The sequence below is a fragment of the Lissotriton vulgaris genome, unplaced genomic scaffold (genome assembly GCF_964263255.1).
Source record: "Lissotriton vulgaris unplaced genomic scaffold, aLisVul1.2 SCAFFOLD_301, whole genome shotgun sequence".
Classification (NCBI taxonomy): domain Eukaryota; kingdom Metazoa; phylum Chordata; class Amphibia; order Caudata; family Salamandridae; genus Lissotriton; species Lissotriton vulgaris.
The window spans coordinates 147,501-166,968 of NW_028244321.1; the positions used below are offsets into that span (position 1 = coordinate 147,501).

General features: G+C 43.8%; 3 non-coding genes across 3 annotated transcripts; all 3 read left to right on the forward strand.

The window, feature by feature from the left end:
- The first annotated feature begins 2,104 nt into the window (after nucleotides 1-2,104).
- Nucleotides 2,105-2,186, forward strand: TRNAY-AUA (transfer RNA tyrosine (anticodon AUA)). Its single transcript has one exon. It is a non-coding gene; the product is annotated as a tRNA-Tyr (tRNA).
- An 11,985-nt stretch (nucleotides 2,187-14,171) lies between these two features.
- TRNAS-AGA (transfer RNA serine (anticodon AGA)) lies at nucleotides 14,172-14,253 on the forward strand. The gene has a single exon. It is a non-coding gene; the product is annotated as a tRNA-Ser (tRNA).
- A 2,860-nt stretch (nucleotides 14,254-17,113) lies between these two features.
- Nucleotides 17,114-17,195, forward strand: TRNAF-AAA (transfer RNA phenylalanine (anticodon AAA)). Its single transcript has one exon. It is a non-coding gene; the product is annotated as a tRNA-Phe (tRNA).
- The last annotated feature ends 2,273 nt before the right edge of the window (nucleotides 17,196-19,468 follow it).

Here is a 19,468-nt window from a genome sequence, read left to right on the forward strand (position 1 = left end):
CTTGCTTCATCATAATTAGGCATGCAGTCATTAGCCACAGCTCTGATTATGGGTCACTGAGGTCAGTTTCAATAATTCCTCAAAAACCTAACCATGCAGTCCCCCCTAACTGTGTAGTTATCTTGCTTTACTGCTGTTTGTGTGATTAGCTGGGAGGAGCTCACGGCAGCATCCTCCCAATAAAAGTGTAGATGGACCGTTCCTTAACTCTTTCTTGCTTCACATACAGATGGCTTGAGGAGGTACAGGGGAGATGCAGGTCTAATAAACAGAATAGAATATCTGCGCCAGGTGTGTTTCTCTGCATTGGTGTCCCATCACAGGCCCACCAGTGTATGTGTGATCTTTGACTCCTGCCAGTTCACAAGCAGGCGGCCAGGAAACGGTTTCAGCCTATCAACCACTGAGGAGATAAAGCCTTTGTATAAGGAATGAGGAAGCAATGAACACATTCAGCCTATCACAGGAGTAGCCCTGAGTGTTCCGAATTATAATTTCTTCATGTCATTGTATGTTATTGAGCCCAAGTAGCTCGCCTTGATCGTATAGTGGTTAGTACTCTGCGTTGTGGCCGCAGCAACCTCGGTTCGAATCCGAGTCACGGCATTGTGGTTGGCAATGTCACGGCAGTTGGGTTTTTCCTTTACAGAATTCCCAAATGTACCAGTTGTTTTTGTAAAATGTCTATTAAAAACAGATCCTTTTCAATATTTAAACGATCTAACAACAAATTATTTAAACACACATGATTATAAGATGTAGGCATACTGTACTTACTGACATAAATTATCGTTCTTGAACATATTTGCGGTAAGGGGAGCGGAGCTCTCCCCCAGGCCAATCAGAATGCAGATGAATGCAGTTGCAGTTGAGTGACCTGTGTTGTGGCTGTCTACAGGGAATGCACATATGTAGCTGTCTCGCAGCCCAATCCAGACGTCAATCGAAGACAGGTTTCAATGCAAATAGAGCAGTAAGTGCAGAGAAATGCTCACTCTCTAAAAATGGCATTTATACAATAGTAAGATTAAATCCAACCTCACCAGTAGATAGGATTTATCAATAAATAAATAAAGCTTCTCCTCTCTGATATGGAATTACCCCCCAAAAAGTATAAGGGAATACCCAATGCTAACCTATGAGAGGGGCAGACCTCACAGTAGTGAAAAATGTAATAGACTGTTTGATACTACTAGGACATACAAACTACCACAGTACATGTCTTACCTTTTACTTACATAGCATGATGCCCCTAGGACTACCTAGGGCCTACCTTAGGGGTTACTGATATGTAATAAAATTGGAGTTTAAGGCTTGGCAAGTAGTTTTAAATGCCAAGTCGAAGTGGCAGTACACTGCAGCACTGGAACTGCAGTAGCAGGCTTGAGACAGGTTTGAAATGCTATTTCTTTGGGCGGCACAATCAGTCCCTGGGTATATGGTATACCACTTTACAAGGGGCTTTCAAGTAAATTAAATCTGTCAGTCAGGTATACTCCAATTATACACATGATTAGGGAAGAAGCACGTGCACTTCAGCACTGATTAGTAGCGATAAAGTGATCAGAGTCCTAAGGCCAACAAAAAGATACAGCAAAATGCGGAGGTGAAAAGCAATAAGGTGGGGTTGGGACCACCTTAAGAATGCAAGGTCTAACAAAAACGAACTACGGATAACATGAGTAAAACATCAGGTTTCTCTACAGCATTTGGTGAGACAAGTGGGCCTTCTTTTATCTTCCATAAATGCAATCCTTCCCGGACCCCTTTATTATATAGCTCTTCAAGGAAAAAATATAAGCACTTACAAAGGAGCCTCAAATACTCAAAGATGGTAGACTTCTGTAATATGGGACATATACTAAAAGCAGCACGAAAACAGAGTGCAATAGGGTCCAAAAAACTTGAGTGACCCATGAGAGTATGCATGCAAGCCTATGGTATTCCAAACTAGAGATATACGCATGCAATTTTTGTTTTTAGGAGAGAATGTGCCTGCTGAAAAAAACCTTATTTTTAAAAAGTGCATTGCAGAATATCAGGAATTTGCTGTGGGACACCTTGAAAACTTGCATACAGATTATGTGCACACACCTTACAGTCAGTTGTTGTGGCCGAGTGGTTAAGGTGATGGACTATAAATCCATTGGGGTCTCCCCGCGCAGGTTCGAATCCTGCCGACAACGAGAATCTTTTTAACATCGGCTACAATTTCAGAAGTTAACCTTTAGTATTTCTTCCATGTCAGTTTTATAAATAGGTGGCTTATTTTGGTGTCACTATTGCCATATCACATATTTATTATCGCTCCCCCTTTCATATCTTTGCTATAACTCTCGTCCTTCATTAGCGCTGGTGCAAACGCTTCAAATTATTATACCCTGGCTCTCTCGGTCATACCTGTGCATGCACTTGAAACTTACTTTACCAATAAAAGAAGCAAATAGAGAAATAAAATAAAAGTGCTAGCTGGATTAGGCAAACACACTTCATAAAACTGCATTTTCTTTTCTATTCTCCCCCGTGTTACAAGCTTAACTGCTCCCTGTGTAATTTCTCTTAACCTGCTGTTCCTGGAAGAGAATTTCATCTACAAGCTCTTTCTGTGTTTTTTCCTAGTCTTTTCTTAGATTTGTAACTGTTCCTTTACGTGCTCTATTTAGGCGCCATTAATCTCATTTGAGCTCCTTGTACCTGCTGCTGTTTTCTCCACACCTCATACTGTCTTTTCCCTCTTTCTCTCTTTCTCTGCGGTTGGTGGCTACTTTCCAAAGCGTCTGATGCCCCAATGTTCCTTCGTCTTGTTGTCAGACGTGAATTTGAAAAGCAACAAAATTAACACGCCTTTACCACTCACACATGGCAGAAGTTTATACTTTAATTCAATGAGCTAAGAAAAGTGTGTTGTGGGGCCCCTACGAGCCATGGTGCTTGCTTCATCATAATTAGGCATGCAGTCATTAGCCACAGCTCTGATTATGGGTCACTGAGGTCAGTTTCAATAATTCCTCAAAAACCTAACCATGCAGTCCCCCCTAACTGTGTAGTTATCTTGCTTTACTGCTGTTTGTGTGATTAGCTGGGAGGAGCTCAAGGCAGCATCCTCCCAATAAAAGTGTAGATGGACCGTTCCTTAACTCTTTCTTGCTTCACATACAGATGGCTTGAGGAGGTACAGGGGAGATACAGGTCTAATAAACAGAATAGAATATCTGCGCCAGGTGTGTTTCTCTGCATTGGTGTCCCATTACAGGCCCACCAGTGTATGTGTGATCTTTGACTCCTGCCAGTTCACAAGCAGGCGGCCAGGAAACGGTTTCAGCCTATCAACCACTGAGGAGATAAAGCCTGTGTATAAGGAATGAGGAAGCAATGAACACATTCAGCCTATCACAGGAGTAGCCCTGAGTGTTCCGAATTATAATTTCTTCATGTCACTGTACGTTATTGAGCCCAAGTAGCTCGCCGTGATCGTATAGTGGTTAGTACTCTGCGTTGTGGCCGCAGCAACCTCTGTTCGAATCCGAGTCACGGCATTGTGGTTGGCAATGTCACGGCAGTTGGGTTTTTCCTTTACAGAATTCCCAAATGTACCAGTTGTTTTTGTAAAATGTCTATTAAAAACAGATCCTTTTCAATATTTAAACGATCTAACGACAAATTATTTAAACACACATGATTATAAGATGTAGGTAGACATAAATTATCGTTCTTGAACATATTTGCGGTAAGGGGAGCGGAGCACTCCCCAGGCCAATCAGAATGCAGATGAATGCAGTTGCAGTTGAGTGACCTGTGTTGTGGCTGTCTACAGGGAATGCACATATGTAGCTGTCTCTCAGCCCAATCCAGACGTCAATTGAAGACAGGTTTTCATGCAAATAGAGCAGTAAGTGCAGAGAAATGCTCACTCTCTAAAAATGGCATTTATACAATAGTAAGATTAAATCCAACCTCACCAGTAGATAGGATTTATCAATAAATAAATAAAGCTTCTCCTCTCTGATATGGAATTACCCCCCAAAAAGTATAAGGGAATACCCAATGCTAACCTATGAGAGGGATTCAGAAAGGGGGTGGTGATGAACAGAGTGTCTGAATTAAGCAGACCACTCTTACCCAGTCCAAAGATCAGGGCTTGATCCATCACCGTTATTTATCTCACTGCACCATCCCAGCTCAGAACCTGGCTATATGCAAATCAGTCTGTCCCTGGCCCAGTGCATCATGGGAACAGGGCAGACTAAACTACCAAGCCAATTCTTCACCAGAAAGGAGACAAGCTACCGGGGACCGGTTTCTGGCATTTCAGCCGTCTTCGGCCTGGCTTGCTTGAATCCTGATGGTGCAGTGAGAAAGGGACTCATGTCTGAGTATACCCCGCCACACCTATAGTGGCCAAAAACGATTCAGAAAGGGGGTGGTGATGAACAGAGTGTCTGAATTAAGCAGACCACTCTTACCCAGTCCAAAGATCAGGGCTTGATCCATCACCGTTATTTATCTCACTGCACCATCCCAGCTCAGAACCTGGCTATATGCAAATCAGTCTGTCCCTGGCCCAGTGCATCATGGGAACAGGGCAGACTAAACTACCAAGCCAATTCTTCACCAGAAAGGAGACAAGCTACCGGGGACCGGTTTCTGGCATTTCAGCCGTCTTCGGCCCGGCTTGCTTGAATCCTGATGGTGCAGTGAGAAAGGGACTCATGTCTGAGTATACCCCGCCACACCTATAGTGGCCAAAAACGATTCAGAAAGGGGGTAGTGATGAACAGAGTGTCTGAATTAAGCAGACCACTCTTACCCAGTCCAAAGATCAGGGCTTGATCCATCACCGTTATTTATCTCACTGCACCATCCCAGCTCAGAACCTGGCTATATGCAAATCAGTCTGCCCCTGGCCCAGTGCATCATGGGAACAGGGCAGACTAAACTACCAAGCCAATTCTTCACCAGAAAGGAGACAAGCTACCGGGGACCGGTTTCTGGCATTTCAGCCGTCTTCGGCCCGGCTTGCTTGAATCCTGATGGTGCAGTGAGAAAGGGACTCATGTCTGAGTATACCCCGCCACACCTATAGTGGCCAAAAACGATTCAGAAAGGGGGTGGTGATGAACAGAGTGTCTGAATTAAGCAGACCACTCTTACCCAGTCCAAAGATCAGGGCTTGATCCATCACCGTTATTTATCTCACTGCACCATCCCAGCTCAGAACCTGGCTATATGCAAATCAGTCTGTCCCTGGCCCAGTGCATCATGGGAACAGGGCAGACTAAACTACCAAGCCAATTCTTCACCAGAAAGGAGACAAGCTACCGGGGACCGGTTTCTGGCATTTCAGCCGTCTTCGGCCCGGCTTGCTTGAATCCTGATGGTGCAGTGAGAAAGGGACTCATGTCTGAGTATACCCCGCCACACCTATAGTGGCCAAAAACGATTCAGAAAGGGGGTGGTGATGAACAGAGTGTCTGAATTAAGCAGACCACTCTTACCCAGTCCAAAGATCAGGGCTTGATCCATCACCGTTATTTATCTCACTGCACCATCCCAGCTCAGAACCTGGCTGGAAAGGAGACAAGCTACCGGGGACCAGTTTCTGGCATTGCGTGGAAGGGTATACTCAGATGTGAGTCCCTTGCTCATTGCACCATCAGGATTCAAGCAAGCCGGGCCGAAGACGGCTGTAATGCCAGAAACCGGTCCCCGGAAGCTGGTTTCCTTCCCAGTGAAAGAATTGGCTTTGTAGTTTAGTTTGCCCTGTTCCCATCATGCACTGGGACAGGAACAAACTAATTTGCATACAGCCAGGTTCCAAGCTGGGATGGTGCAGTGAGCTAAAAAACGGTGTTGGATCTAGCCCTGATCTCTTGACTGGGTGAGAGTATTCTGCTTAATTCAGAAATTCTGTCCATCACCACCCCTTGTTGTTTAATTATTTTGTCCACCATAAGCGTGGAAGGGTATACTCAGATGTGAGTCCCTTGCTCATTGCACCATCAGGATTCAAGCAAGCCGGGCCGAAGACGGCTGTAATGCCAGAAACCGGCCCCCGGAAGCTTGTTTCCTTCCCAGTGAAAGAATTGGCTTTGTAGTTTAGTTTGCCCTGTTCCCATCATGCACTGGGACAGGAACAGACTAATTTGCATACAGCCAGGTTCTAAGCTGGGATGGTGCAGTGAGCTAAAAAACGGTGTTGGATCTAGCCCTGATCTCTTGACTGGGTGAGAGTATTCTGCTTAATTCAGAAACTCTGTCCATCACCACCCCTTGTTGTTTAATTATTTTGTCCACCATAAGCGTGGAAGGGTATACTCAGATATGAGTCCCTTGCTCATTGCACCATCAGGATTCAAGCAAGCCGGGCCGAAGACGGCTGTAATGCCAGAAACCAGTCCCCGGAAGCTTGTTTCCTTCCCAGTGAAAGAATTGGCTTTGTAGTTTAGTTTGCCCTGTTCCCATCATGCACTGGGACAGGAACAGACTAATTTGCATACAGCCAGGTTCTAAGCTGGGATGGTGCAGTGAGCTAAAAAACGGTGTTGGATCTAGCCCTGATCTCTTGACTGGGTGAGAGTATTCTGCTTAATTCAGAAACTCTGTCCATCACCACCCCTTGTTGTTTAATTATTTTGTCCACCATAAGCGTGGAAGGGTATACTCAGATGTGAGTCCCTTGCTCATTGCACCATCAGGATTCAAGCAAGCCGGGCCGAAGACGGCTGTAATGCCAGAAACCGGCCCCCGGAAGCTTGTTTCCTTCCCAGTGAAAGAATTGGCTTTGTAGTTTAGTTTGCCCTGATCCCATCATGCACTGGGACAGGAACAGACTAATTTGCATACAGCCAGGTTCTAAGCTGGGATGGTGCAGTGAGCTAAAAAACGGTGTTGGATCTAGCCCTGATCTCTTGACTGGGTGAGAGTATTCTGCTTAATTCAGAAACTCTGTCCATCACCACCCCTTGTTGTTTAATTATTTTGTCCACCATAAGCGTGGAAGGGTATACTCAGATGTGAGTCCCTTGCTCATTGCACCATCAGGATTCAAGCAAGCCGGGCCGAAGACGGCTGTAATGCCTGAGACCGGTCCCCGGAAGCTTGTTTCCTTCCCAGTGAAAGAATTGGCTTTGTAGTTTAGTTTGCCCTGTTCCCATCATGCACTGGGACAGGAACAGACTAATTTGCATACAGCCAGGTTCTAAGCTGGGATGGTGCAGTGAGCTAAAAAACGGTGTTGGATCTAGCCCTGATCTCTTGACTGGGTGAGAGTATTCTGCTTAATTCAGAAACTCTGTCCATCACCACCCCTTGTTGTTTAACCTATGAGAGGGTCAGACCTCACAGTAGTGAAAAATGTAATAGACTGTTTGATACTACTAGGACATACAAACTACCACAGTACATGTCTTACCTTTTACTTACATAGCATGATGCCCCTAGGACTACCTAGGGCCTACCTTAGGGGTTACTGATATGTAATAAAATTGGAGTTTAAGGCTTGGCAAGTAGTTTTAAATGCCAAGTCGAAGTGGCAGTACACTGCAGCACAGGCACTGCAGTAGCAGGCTTGAGACAGGTTTGAAATGCTATTTCTTTGGGCGGCACAATCAGTCCCTGGGTACATGGTATACCACTTTCCAAGGGGCTTTCAAGTAAATTAAATCTGTCAGTCAGGTATACTCCAATTATACACATGATTAGGGAAGAAGCACGTGCACTTCAGCACTGATTAGTAGCGATAAAGTGATCAGAGTCCTAAGGCCAACAAAAAGATACAGCAAAATGCGGAGGTGAAAAGCAATAAGGTGGGGTTGGGACCACCTTAAGAATGCAAGGTCTAACAAAAACGAACTAAGGATACCATGAGTAAAACATCAGGTTTCTCTACAGCATTTGGTGAGACAAGTGGGCCTACTTTAATCTTCCATAAATGCAATCTTTCCCGGACCCCTTTATTATATAGCTCTTCAAGGAAAAAATATAAAGCACTTACAAAGGAGCCTCAAATGCTCAAAGATGGTAGACTTCTGTAATATGGGTCATATACTAAAAGCAGCATGAAAACAGAGTGCAATAGGGTCCAAAAAACTTGAGTGACCCATGAGAGTATGCATGCAAGCCTATGGTATTCCAAACTAGAGATATACGCATGCAATTTTTGTTTTTAGTAGAGAATGTGCCTGCTGAAAAAAACATTATTTTTAAAAAGTGCATTGCAGAATATAAGGAATTTGCTGTGGGACACCTTGAAAACTTGCATACAGTTTATGTGCACACGCCTTGAAGTCAGTTGTTGTGGCCGAGTGGTAAGGCGATGGACTAGAAATCCATTAGGGTCTCCCCGCAGAGGTTCGAATCCTGCCGACAACGAGAATCTTTTTAACATCGGCTACAATTTCAGAAGTTAACCTTTAGTATTTCTTCCATGTCAGTTTTATAAATAGGTGGCTTATTTTGGTGTCACTATTACCATATCACATATTTATTATCGCTCCCCCTTTCATATCTTTGCTATAACTCTCGTCCTTCATTAGCGCTGGTGAAAACGCTTCAAATTATTATACCCTGGCTCTCTCGGTCATACCTGTGCATGCACTTGAAACTTACTTTACCAATAAAAGAAGCAAATAGAGAAATAAAATAAAAGTGCTAGCTGGATTAGACAAACACACTTCATAAAACTGCATTTTCTTTTCTATTCTCCCCAGTGTTACAAGCTTAACTGCTCCCTGTGTAATTTCTCTTAACCTGCTGTTCCTGGAAGAGAATTTCATCTACAAGCTCTTTCTGTGTTTTTTCCTAGTCTTTTCTTTCCCTTTTCTTAGATTTGTAACTGTTCCTTTACATGCTCTATTTAGGCGCCATTAATCTCATTTGAGCTCCTTGTACCTGCTGCTGTTTTCTCCACACCTCATACTGTCTTTTCCCTCTTTCTCTCTTTCTCTGCGGTTGGTGGCTACTTTCCAAAGCGTCTGATGCCCCAATGTTCCTTCGTCTTGTTGTCAGACATGAATTTGAAAAGCAACAAAATTAACAAGCCTTTACCACTCACACATGGCAGAAGTTTATACTTTAATTCAATGAGCTAAGAAAAGTGTGTTGTGGGGCCCCTACGAGCCATGGTGCTTGCTTCATCATAATTAGGCATGCAGTCATTAGCCACAGCTCTGATTATGGGTCACTGAGGTCAGTTTCAATAATTCCTCAAAAACCTAATCATGCAGTCCCCCCTAACTGTGTAGTTATCTTGCTTTACTGCTGTTTGTGTGATTAGCTGGGAGGAGCTCACGGCAGCATCCTCCCAATAAAAGTGTAGATGGACCGTTCCTTAACTCTTTCTTGCTTCACATACAGATGGCTTGAGGAGGTACAGGGGAGATGCAGGTCTAATAAACAGAATAGAATATCTGCGCCAGGTGTGTTTCTCTGCATTGGTGTCCCATCACAGGCCCACCAGTGTGTGTGTGATCTTTGACTCCTGTCAGTTCACAAGCAGGCGGCCAGGAAACGGTTTCAGCCTATCAACCACTGAGGAGATAAAGCCTTTGTATAAGGAATGAGGAAGCAATGAACACATTCAGCCTATCACAGGAGTAGCCCTGAGTGTTCCGAATTATAATTTCTTCATGTCACTGTACGTTATTGAGCCCAAGCAGCTCGCTGTGATCGTATAGTGGTTAGTACTCTGCGTTGTGGCCGCAGCAACCTCGGTTCGAATCCGAGTCACCGCATTGTGGTTGGCAATGTCACGGCAGTTGGGTTTTTCCTTTACAGAATTCCCAAATGTACCAGTTGTTTTTGTAAAATGTCTATTAAAAACAGATCCTTTTCAATATTTAAACAATCTAACGACAAATTATTCAACCACACATGATTATAAGATGTAGGTATACTGTACTTACTGACATAAATTATCGTTCTTGAACATATTTGCGTTAAGGGGAGCGGAGCTCTCCCCCATGCCAATCAGAATGCAGATGAATGCAGTTGCAGTTGAGTGACCTGTGTTATGGCTGTCTACAGGGAATGCACATATGTAACTGTCTCGCAGCCCAATCCAGACGTCAATTGAAAACAGGTTTCAATGCAAATAGAGCAGTAAGTGCAGAGAAATGCTCACTCTCTAAAATTGGCATTTATACGATAGTAAGATTAAATCCAACCTCACCAGTAGATAGGATTTATCAATAAATAAATAAAGCTTCTCCTCTCTGATATGGAATTACCCCCCAAAAAGTATAAGGGAATACCCAATGCTAACCTATGAGAGGGGCAGACCTCACAGTAGTGAAAAATGTAATAGACTGTTTGATACTACTAGGACATACAAACTACCACAGTACATGTCTTACCTTTTACTTACATAGCATGATGCCCCTAGGACTACCTAGGGCCTACCTTAGGGGTTACTGATATGTAATAAAATTGGAGTTTAAGGCTTGGCAAGTAGTTTTAAATGCCAAGTCGAAGTGGCAGTACACTGCAGCACAGGCACTGCAGTAGCAGTCTTGAGACAGGTTTGAAATGCTATTTCTTTGGGTGGCACAATCAGTCCCTGGGTATATGGTATACCACTTTACAAGGGGCTTTCAAGTAAATTAAATCTGTCAGTCAGGTATACTCCAATTATACACATGATTAGGGAAGAAGCACGTGCACTTCAGCACTGATTAGTAGCGATAAAGTGATCAGAGTCCTAAGGCCAACAAAAAGATACAGCAAAATGCGGATGTGAAAAGCAATAAGGTGGGGTTGGGACCACCTTAAGAATGCAAGGTCTAACAAAAACGAACTAAGGATAACATGAGTAAAACATCAGGTTTCTCTACAGCATTTGGTGAGACAAGTGGGCCTTCTTTTATCTTCCATAAATGCAATCTTTCCCGGACCCCTTTATTATATAGCTCTTCAAGGAAAAAATATAAAGCACTTACAAAGGAGCCTCAAATGCTCAAAGATGGTAGACTTCTGTAATATGGGCCATATACTAAAAGCAGCACGAAAACAGAGTGCAATAGGGTCCAAAAAACTTGAGTGACCCATGAGAGTATGCATGCAAGCCTATGGTATTCCAAACTAGAGATATACGCATGCAATTTTTGCTTTTAGGAGAGAATGTGCCTGCTGAAAAAAACATTATTTTTAAAAAGTGCATTGCAGAATATCAGGAATTTGCTGTGGGACACCTTGAAAACTTGCATACAGATTATGTGCACACACCTTACAGTCAGTTGTTGTTGCCGAGTGGTTAAGGCGATGGACTAGAAATCCATTGGGGTCTCCCTGCGCAGGTTCGAATCCTGCCGACAACGAGAATCTTTTTAACATCGGCTACAATTTCAGAAGTTAACCTTTAGTATTTCTTCCATGTCAGTTTTATAAATAGGTGGCTTATTTTGGTGTCACTATTGCCATATCACATATTTATTATCGCTCCCCCTTTCATATCTTTGCTATAACTCTCGTCCTTCATTAGCGCTGGTGCAAACACTTCAAATTATTATACCCTGGCTCTCTCGGTCATACCTGTGCATGCACTTGAAACTTACTTTACCAATAAAAGAAGCAAATAGAGAAATAAAATAAAAGTGCTAGCTGGATTAGGCAAACACACTTCATAAAACTGCATTTTCTTTTCTATTCTCCCCCGTGTTACAAGCTTAACTGCTCCCTGTGTAATTTCTCTTAACCTGCTGTTCCTGGAAGAGAATTTCATCTACAAGCTCTTTCTGTGTTTTTTCCTAGTCTTTTCTTTCCCTTTTCTCAGATTTGTAACTGTTCCTTTACGTGCTCTATTTAGGCGCCATTAATCTCATTTGAGCTCCTTGTACCTGCTGCTGTTTTCTCCACACCTCATACTGTCTTTTCCCTCTTTCTCTCTTTCTCTGCGGTTGGTGGCTACTTTCCAAAGCGTCTGATGCCCCAATGTTCCTTCGTCTTGTTGTCAGACGTGAATTTGAAAAGCAACAAAATTAACAAGCCTTTACCACTCACACATGGCAGAAGTTTATACTTTAATTCAAGAGCTAAGAAAAGTGTGTTGTGGGGCCCCTACGAGCCATGGTGCTTGCTTCATCATAATTAGGCATGCAGTCACTAGCTACAGCTCTGATTATGGGTCACTGAGGTCAGTTTCAATAATTCCTCAAAAACTTAACCATGCAGTCCCCCCTAACTGTGTAGTTATCTTGCTTTACTGCTGTTTGTGTGATTAGCTGGGAGGAGCTCACGGCAGCATCCTCCCTATAAAAGTGTAGATGGACCGTTCCTTAACTCTTTCTTGCTTCACATACAGATGGCTTGAGGGGGTACAGGGGAGATGCAGGTCTAATAAACAGAATAGAATATCTGCGCCAGGTGTGTTTCTCTGCATTGGTGTCACATCACAGGCCCACCAGTGTATGTGTGATCTTTGACTCCTGCCAGTTCACAAGCAGGCGGCCAGGAAACGGTTTCAGCCTATCAACCACTGAGGAGATAAAGCCTTTGTATAAGGAATGAGGAAGCAATGAACACATTCAGCCTATCACAGGAGTAGCCCTGAGTGTTCTGAATTATAATTTCTCCATGTCACTGTACATAATTGAGCCCAAGTAGCTCGCCGTGATCGTATAGTGGTTAGTACTCTGTGTTGTGGCCGCAGCAACCACGGTTCGAACCCAAGTCACGGGATTGTGGTTAGCAATGTCACGGCAGTTGGGTTTTTCCTTTACAGAATTCCCAAATGTACCAGTTGTTTTTGTAAAATGTCTATTAAAAACAGATCCTTTTCAATATTTAAACAATCTAAGGACAAATTATTTAAACACACATGATTATAAGATGTAGGTATACTGTACTTACTGACATAAATTATCGTTCTTGAACATATTTGCGGTAAGGGGAGCGGAGCTCTCCCCCAGGCCAATCAGAATGCAGATGAATGCAGTTGCAGTTGAGTGACCTGTGTAGTGGCTGTCTACAGGGAATGCACATATGTAGCTGTCTCGCAGCCCAATCCAGATGTCAATTGAAGACAGGTTTTCATGCAAATAGAGCAGTAAGTGCAGAGAAATGCTCACTCCCTAAAAATGGCATTTATACAATAGTAAGATTAAATCCAACCTCACCAGTAGATAGGATTTATCAATAAATAAATAAAGCTTCTCCTCTCTGATATGGAATTACCACCCAAAAAGTATAAGGGAATACCCAATGCTAACCTATGAGAGGGGCAGATCTCACAGTAGTGAAAAATGTAATAGACTGTTTGATACTACTAGGACATACAAACTACCACAGTACATGTCTTACCTTTTACTTACATAGCATGATGCCCCTAGGACTACCTAGGGCCTACCTTAGGGGTTACTGATATGTAATAAAATTGGGGTTTAAGGCTTGGCAAGTAGTTTTAAATGCCAAGTCGAAGTGGCAGTACACTGCAGCACAGGCACTGCAGTAGCAGGCTTGAGACAGGTTTGAAATGCTATTTCTTTGGGTGGCACAATCAGTCCCTGGGTATATGGTATACCACTTTACAAGGGGCTTTCAAGTAAATTAAATCTGTCAGTCAGGTATACTCCAATTATACACATGATTAGGGAAGAAGCACGTGCACTTCAGCACTGATTAGTAGCGATAAATTGATCAGAGTCCTAAGGCCATCAAAAAGATACAGCAAAATGCGGAGGTGAAAAGCAAAAAGGTGGGGTTGGGACCACCTTAAGAATGCAAGGTCTAACAAAAACGAACTAAGGATAACATGAGTAAAACATCAGGTTTCTCTACAGCATTTGGTGAGACAAGTGGGCCTTCTTTTATCTTCCATAAATGCAATCTTTCCCGGACCCCTTTATTATATAGCTCTTCAAGGAAAAAATATAAAGCACTTACAAAGGAGCCTCAAATACTCAAAGATGGTAGACTTCTGTAATATGGGCCATATACTAAAAGCAGCACGAAAACAGAGTGCAATAGGGTCCAATAAACTTGAGTGACCCATGAGAGTATGCATGCAAGCCTATGGTATTCCAAACTAGAGATATACGCATGCAATTTTTGTTTTTAGGAGAGAATGTGCCTGCTGAAAAAAACATTATTTTTAAAAAGTGCATTGCAGAATATCAGGAATTTGCTGTGGGACACCTTGAAAACTCGCATATAGATTATGTGCACTCGCCTTACAGTTAGTTGTTGTGGCCGAGTGGTTAAGGCGATGGACTAGAAATCCATTGGGGTCTCCCCGCGCAGGTTCAAATCCTGCTGACAACGAGATTCTTTTTAACATCGGCTACAATTTCAGAAGTTAACCTTTAGTATTTCTTCCATGTCAGTTTTATAAATAGGTGGCTTATTTTGGTGTCACTATTGCCATATCACATATTTATTATCGCTTCCCCTTTCATATCTTTGCTATAACTCTCGTCCTTCATTAGCGCTGGTGCAAACGCTTCAAATTATTATACCCTGGCTCTCTCGGTCATACCTGTGCATGCACTTGAAACTTACTTTACCAATAAAAGAAGCAAATAGCAAAATAAAATAAAAGTGCTAGCTGGATTAGGCAAACACACTTCATAAAACTGCATTTTCTTTTCTATTCTCCCCCGTGTTACAAGCTTAACTGCTCCCTGTGTCATTTCTCTTAACCTGCTGTTCCTGGAAGAGAATTTCATCTACAAGCTCTTTCTGTGTTTTTCCTAGTCTTTTCTTTCCCTTTTCTTAGATTTGTAACTGTTCCTTTACGTGCTCTATTTAGGCGCCATTAATCTCATTTGAGCTCCTTGTACCTGCTGCTGTTTTCTCCACACCTCATACTGTCTTTTCCCTCTTTCTCTCTTTCTCTGCGGTTGGTGGCTACTTTCCAAAGCGTCTGATGCGCCAATGTTCCTTCGTCTTGTTGTCAGAAGTGAATTTGAAAAGCAACAAAATTAACAAGCCTTTACAACTCACACATGGCAGAAGTTTATACTTTAATTCAATGAGCTAAGAAAAGTGTGTTGTGGGGCCCCTACGAGCCATGGTGCTTGCTTCATCATAATTAGGCATGCAGTCATTAGCCACAGCTCTGATTATGGGTCACTGAGGTCAGTTTCAATAATTCCTCAAAAACCTAACCATGCAGTCCCCCCTAACTGTGTAGTTATCTTGCTTTACTGCTGTTTGTGTGATTAGCTGGGAGGAGCTCACGGCAGCATCCTCCCAATAAAGGTGTAGATGGACCGTTCCTTAACTCTTTCTTGCTTCACACACAGATGGCTTGAGGAGGTACAGGGGAGATGCAGGTCTAATAAACAGAATAGAATATCTGCGCCAGGTGTGTTTCTCTGCATTGGTGTCCCATCACAGGCCCACCAGTGTATGTGTGATCTTTGACTTCTGCCAGTTCACAAGCAGGCGGCCAGGAAACGGTTTCAGCCTATCAACCACTGAGGAGATAAAGCCTTTGTATAAGGAATGAGGAAGCAATGAACACATTCAGCCTATCACAGGAGTAGCCCTGAGTGTTCTGAATTATAATTTCTTCATGTCACTGTACGTTATTGAGACCAAGTAGCTCGCCGTGATCGTATAGTGGTTAGTACTCTGCGTTGTGGCTGCAGCAACCTCGGTTCAAATCCGAGTCACGGCATTGTGGTTGGCAATGTCACAGCAGTTGGGTTTTTCCTTTACAGAATTCCCAAATGTACCAGTTGTTTTTGTAAAATGTCTATTAAAAACAGATCCTTTTCAATATTTAAACGATCTAACGACAAATTATTTAAACACACATGATTATAAGATGTAGGTATACTGTACATACTGACATAAATTATCGTTCTTGAACATATTTGCGGTAAGGGGAGCGGAGCTCTCCCCCAGGCCAATCAGAATGCAGATGAATGCAGTTGCAGTTGAGTGACCTGTGTTGTGGCTGTCTACAGGGAATGCACATATGTAGCTGTCTCGCAGCCCAATCCAGACGTCAATTGAAGACAGGTTTTGATGCAAATAGAGCAGTAAGTGCAGAGAGATGCTCACTCTCTAAAAATGGCATTTATACAATAGTAAGATTAAATCCAACCTCACCAGTAGATAGGATTTATCAATAAATAAATAAAGCTTCTCCTCTCTGATATGGAATTACCCCCCAAAAAGTATAAGGGAATACCCAATGCTAACCTATGAGAGGGGCAGACCTCACAGTAGTGAAAAATGTAATAGACTGTTTGATACTACTAGGACATACAAACTACCACAGTACATGTCTTACCTTTTACTTACATAGCATGATGCCCCTAGGATTACCTAGGGCCTACCTTAGGGGTTACTGATATGTAATAAAATTGGAGTTTAAGGCTTGGCAAGTAGTTTTAAATGCCAAGTCGAAGTGGCAGTACACTGCAGCACAGGCACTGCAGTAGCAGCCTTGAGACAGGTTTGAAATGCTTATTTCTTTGGGCGGCACAATCAGTCCCTGGGTATATGGTATACCACTTTACAAGGGGCTTTCAAGTAAATTAAATCTGTCAGTCAGGTATACTCCAATTACACACATGATTAGGGAAGAAGCACGTGCACTTCAGCACTGATTAGTAGCGATAAAGTGATCAGAGTCCTAAGGCCAACAAAAAGATACAGCAAAATGCGGAGGTGAAAAGCAATAAGGTGGGGTTGGGACCACCTTAAGAATGCAAGGTCTAACAAAAACGAACTAAGGATAACAGGAGTAAAACATCAGGTTTCTCTACAGCATTTGGTGAGACAAGTGGGCCTTCTTTTATCTTCCATAAATGCAATCTTTCCCGGACCCCTTTATTATATAGCTCTTCAAGGAAAAAATATAAAGCACTTACAAAGGAGCCTCAAATACTCAAAGATGGTAGACTTCTGTAATATGGGCCATATACTAAAAGCAGCACGAAAACAGAGTGCAATAGGGTCCAATAAACTTGAGTGACCCATGAGAGTATGCATGCAAGCCTATGGTATTCCAAACTAGAGATATACGCATGCAATTTTTGTTTTGAGGAGAGAATGTGCCTGCTGAAAAAAACATTATTTTTAAAAAGTGCATTGCAGAATATCAGGAATTTGCTGTGGGACACCTTGAAAACTTGCATACAGATTATGTGCACACACCTCACAGTCTGTTGTTGTGGCAGAGTGGTTAAGGTGATGGACTAAAAATCCATTGGGGTCTCCCCGCGCAGGTTCGAGACCTGCCGACAACGAGAATCTTTTTAACATCGGCTAAAATTTCAGAAGTTAACCTTTAGTATTTCTTCCATGTCAGTTTTATAAATAGGAGGCTTATTTTGGTGTCACTATTGCCATATCACATATTTATTATCGCTCCCCCTTTCATATCTTTGCTATAACTCTCGTCCTTCATATGGCTGAGATACCCGCCACCCCCTCTCAACACAATCCCCAAGGATGGGAAACCGGAAACAGTTCTGAACTTTTGGAAGGTGGGAAGGGAGTTACCCTTCCCGGCCGTATTTATTAAAATATGAAACAAAATCAAAATATTAAAATATCAGTTTCATATCATGTACAATTTCGTTTCCACATTACGATGTTTTGGCTAACCTTAACATATTTCTAATACAAAGGTTCTCCTAGCCGAAACTAACATCCTACCAATACATTAATGACTTGAAATTGTACATCCTAACGTTAAGGGCCAACGGCAAGGTCGTAACCGGTGTCAGATCCCTAAACCAGAAATACCCCCTCACTTGCGAGGGGCGACCGCACAGAGGGCTGTACCTCATGTGCACATACCAATTTCCCTTGTCTTGACGGGGGCCCCAATTAACTCGACGCCATTTTAAGGTCGTCCGAGGACTCGTGTGAGGTGTCTAGGAGGTAGCGTAGACCCCCTCCCCACCCCACACAACTTACCACATCTGCCGTCGCAGATGTCCTGGCCCCGGGAAATTCCCAGGAGGGGCCCGTAGCCCCTCCTATCCAGGGAGGGGCCTTGACCGCCTTCCCTTTCCTTTCGGCGTCCCATCCTTAGAAGGGACCGCCTACCCGTTGAGGGGCCAATGGCCACCTCCCCCCGGGCGCTCCCATCCGTAATGGGTGACGCCCCCCCATAGGGATCTTCCAATTACTGCTCACCGATCATGACCTTACCGCCACAGGCCGGATAGTTGACCGGCTATCCGGACCCCCCACAAAACTCCTACCTAAAGGTCATGCTGTAAACCCTTTAGCCAGGCTACGAGGTCTCCTATGAGTAACACATTCCCCACCCGGGACAAATGGACCCCATCCTCCAGGTACATACCGTCCCCCTTGATACAACCATGAGGAATGGAATGCAATGCACTTGAACGGAACAGTCTACCCAATTTGTTGTTCACTTTCTTCACCGAATGATTTATAGCACACACCGAATTCGCCCCCCGCCACACCTTACCTGGAATCATATGGGACCATGCAATTGTGCACCCTGGAAACCTTCTCGCCAACCAGCTTACTGTGGATAGGATCGCCTCGAGAAGAAGTCGTCTACCAGTGGTCACCAAATCATTGCCCCCAAGATGCACTATGATTATAGATGGCGGTGACCTTGTCCGCCCTAACAAACCCTTGAAAAAGGATTGAAACTGGTCAATACAGAGCCCTCCCCTTCCGTAGAAGGTCACCCTGTACCCGTATTCCCCAGCTACGTGAAACATGTCACCTGCTTTGAATACGTCCGCGGCACGCCTCACGTATGAGTGGCCCACGACCCACACCACTATCTCCGCAGCTGGTGATCTTTGACCGCTGGTTCCCAGGTGTCGGGTCGACTGCACAGTCCGCCCCGCCTCGTAAGCTTGCGAAACTGTAAACCAAACAAAAACAAGAAGCGTGAGTACATGATATCAGCTTCACAACATGTGCAACCGCACATACCTTTTGTAACAATTCGAGGACCAACGCCCCAATTGTTTCACTTTTTCCACACTCAGACCCCCGGCAGTAGCCTCTGTAGCAGCCCCTATCCGAAAGGAATGGGTCCCAAACTCGCCGGGGTTCAAGCCCGCGGCCGAAATTGCCATTGCAAGCACCCGCTGGAACTGAAACCTCGTCAGTGGGGTGGCATCAGCGTGTCTCAACAAGGTCCCCCCCCATGATGCCGCCCTCTGCGCTAAATATTCCTCTACGCAAACAACAGGGCACATTGGAGATCCGGGATTCCGATGTATGACTACGCAGTCCCCGCTCGCACCCTGATCGGTCTTAGACCTGACAAACGAGACAATCATAGTCTCCCCCTTAACCTGAATGTGCTCTCGGCACAATCCTCCCACCGTATCCTGCTTGTTCTTCGCCACCAGTTCGCTTACCCGCATTGCCCCATGGAATGCTAACACAAAAGCGGCCCGGAATAACACTGCCTCATACTGGGATGAACATGTCGCAGGGAGTACGGATAACAACAGGGCCAACCTATCCAGACCTATCGGGTGCCTCTCATCTACTCTGCGACCCTCAAGGCGTTGCC